At 34.1% G+C, this 3,178-nt stretch overlaps 1 long non-coding RNA gene across 1 annotated transcript; it reads right to left on the bottom strand.

Annotated features, from left to right (window-relative positions):
• Positions 1 to 224: 224 nt before the first annotated feature.
• LOC110908399 lies at positions 225 to 983 on the bottom strand. Its single transcript, XR_002574584.2, has 2 exons — positions 878 to 983; positions 225 to 712 (listed from the first exon to the last, which is right to left on the bottom strand). It is a non-coding gene; the product is annotated as an uncharacterized LOC110908399 (long non-coding RNA).
• Positions 984 to 3,178: the final 2,195 nt, after the last annotated feature.

Here is a 3,178-nt window from a genome sequence, read left to right on the forward strand (position 1 = left end):
CCAAGCCCAACCCCCGCCCACCATACCCCACCATACCCTGTTTAAATGTGGGTCGCCCCATGTCTGCCACCCCAAACCACGTGTCAACAAATGCCCCAACCCAAGCCCAACCCCCGCCCACCATACCCCGCAGTCTAACAATTGACAAATAAATCATGATACCCAAACTACATTGAAACTTATGAGCTATAACTTTAGCCAGATAAAAACGTGTGTGCAACGAATTTCAAGAACCATCAAACATCAACAAAACAAACACCCACAGGTTTCATTACAAAGATACAATTGAAACAAAAAAACACAATCGTTCATACAAGAGTTACAAAGTACAAAAAACGATGCTCTAACAATACTTTCATCAACAATAACATCGGACCTCTTAACCAACATAATACTTGAGCTATTTATATCACGGTATATGACTATAGGTCAATAAAACAAAGGATTATGATGGTAAGCCAGCCCACGAGCAACACGAATGGCTATCTAGAGTCATTACGGTCTCACATGACACACGTGCAACACAAATCTTCGGACACACTAGTCTCATGTGATCTAATGCCTCAAGATATACATTAGTGTTGCTTGTGGACTAGACTACCTTCATAATCCTTTGTTATTAACAAATAGTAATACACCGTGACATAAAAAGCTCAAATATCATGTTAGATAAGAATTAAGAGTGACCTTTGAACCACAATCCCCAGAGCAACTGAAACAAAAATAACAATAATGAAAATTAGTTTCAATACATGAAGAAAAATAAAGATCTGAACTTATTTACACATTTTTTAAACCCTAAAACGATTAAACTTAAAAAAAAAACATGAACAAACCAGTAGCATAAATGATTTGAAAACGACGTCGAAGAACATACCCATTAAGAGTGCTCCGGCATCAGATCTAGGGTTTGGAGATGTGCTGCGGCGGCAATGGTGTTGAAACCATCTACGATTGTAAAAGGTGTTAGGGTTTGTTCATTTATAGTGGCCTGATATTGTTAAGTTGGTCCTTTAGAATAACCTATTTATTCAACTTGGTCCTTGTTTACATAAGCTTTTGCAAATAAGTATTTGCAAGTTGGTTCTTAGTTTTAAAAAGTTTTTCAAATGGAGTCTTTTTGGTCCTTCAAGTTTTCTAACTGTGGCATGATTATAATAATAAGAACAAAATTCTAAGTAGTATGTAAATAGGTGAGATTATATTTGTGTCTACGATTTATTTGTATGAAGAAAAAAGTAAGCACTTTGCTTTTGAACTAAACCACACTTACCAATTATTTTTGAAATGATGTAGAAGTTAGAATGTAAATCTTTATAGACTAATATTTTATAATGTGTCTCGGAAGTGATTTATTACATTTATGATGTGTGATAAATATAAAAGTAAAATGTGAAAATCGTCTCTAAAGTTTGTGTACTTTTGTCAGCTGCATTCAAAATAAGAAATTTTTGTAACTGGACTCCTAAGGTTTCGTTTTTTGGTATCATTTTTATCTTAATCACTAACTCTGTTAAAATATATCGTTAACTCATAGACGATTTTGGCAATTTGTAAGCCTTAGGGACGATTTTGACAATTTACTCATTTATTCTTTGATTTTATTTTTAAATTTTTTTACCTTTAAATAAAAAACAATAAAAATTATTACGAATATAATATATATACACATATACAAAGAAAGTGTAAAATACAAGAGTGGTTATTGTGCGAAGCATACACGAGTAAGAGATTGCGCCGCGTGTCATTCTTTAACGTGCGTGATTAGGGTAATTAGGTATTTGTTCATGCGAGATTATGTGATGGTGTGTGTGATTATGTGATGGCATGCGTGATTATGTGATGTTATGCATGATTATGTGATTTTTGATCATGCGTGATTAGGGTTTGAGTTATATAACATGCATATACTAAGGCACTCTTGTGCGTTAATCGACATATACACACACATTTATACGTACACGTTTATTTCTTTTAATTTTCTTTTCTACATGTAAATGAAAATAAAAATAATAATATACTAATTATAATACATATACAAGTATACACAAACATTTATATTTTAATATTTATACACACACGCTATATTCTTGTACGTTAATCGGCTTTTATATATACACACACATTTATACATACACACTTATTACTATATATTACTATATATTATTATTATTATTACTATATATTACTAAACGAATTGAAATGAATAGTGATTTTAATATTATAATAGTATATAGTTTTTTTTTAATACTTTTATTATTTTAAAATTATTACTATATATTAATAAACGAATTGAAATGAATGTTTTTTCTCTCTCTCTAGCTTGGCGATTCTGGTTCCTCATGCAAACCCTAATGTTTTCATCGTAATCTTCTACGTTAGCAGGTTTGTTTTTAGCGTTTGATCTTTCCAATCTCTAAAACGAATTCTGTTAGCTAGTGATTCGATCTAATCTTAGGGTTTCTGTTTTTATCTTAATCGCTATTCATCCCGCCGCCATATTGCATGATCATGGGGTAGGGTTTCTGCTAGATTAGGGTTTTATCTTTTCTGTTCTTTGTGTGATTTGATTACTTGGTGCTTGCGGTGCATGATTGGTTGTTTTTGTTTATTGGAGAGAGTTTGTTTATCAGCCGTATGGATGAACTCAAAAAATCTGGGGATTTTCCTCAGGATATTCGCACAAAACCTGATTTCTCCTTTGAGGGTTTGGCGAACCGGGTGATAGATGTTGAGGGTAATACATTGTTACCTCGACGGGGAACAGTCAAGTTGTCTCAAAAGGATCCCAAAAAAGTCAACATAATTGATGAATTGTCGAAGCTTTCTGTCCCAATCACTGCCGAAAAGTTACGGCCAGAAACTAGGGTTCCCGATAGTGAAGGGTTTGATCATTCGAGCAGGGGATACTCGCCAATATCAGGCAACGATGGTGCGACTTCATTGGCTGGTCAAGGGAAAACAAGATTTTTTGGGGCGGCGGAACCTTTATCATTCGCTAAAGTAGTAAATAATGCTAAGGAGAATGTGAAGGTGAATTTTAGGGCAATGGAATCTAGTGAGGTTGTTGATGGAGCTGATGTCGTTATTCCGTTGTCTTCAGTTAAGCAAGTCACGGACAGGTATGCTAACACTCTTTATGGGTATTTTCTGGGTAAACGTCTGGCATTTCCTGTGG

The sequence above is a fragment of the Helianthus annuus genome, chromosome 14, assembly GCF_002127325.2.
Source record: "Helianthus annuus cultivar XRQ/B chromosome 14, HanXRQr2.0-SUNRISE, whole genome shotgun sequence".
Classification (NCBI taxonomy): domain Eukaryota; kingdom Viridiplantae; phylum Streptophyta; class Magnoliopsida; order Asterales; family Asteraceae; genus Helianthus; species Helianthus annuus.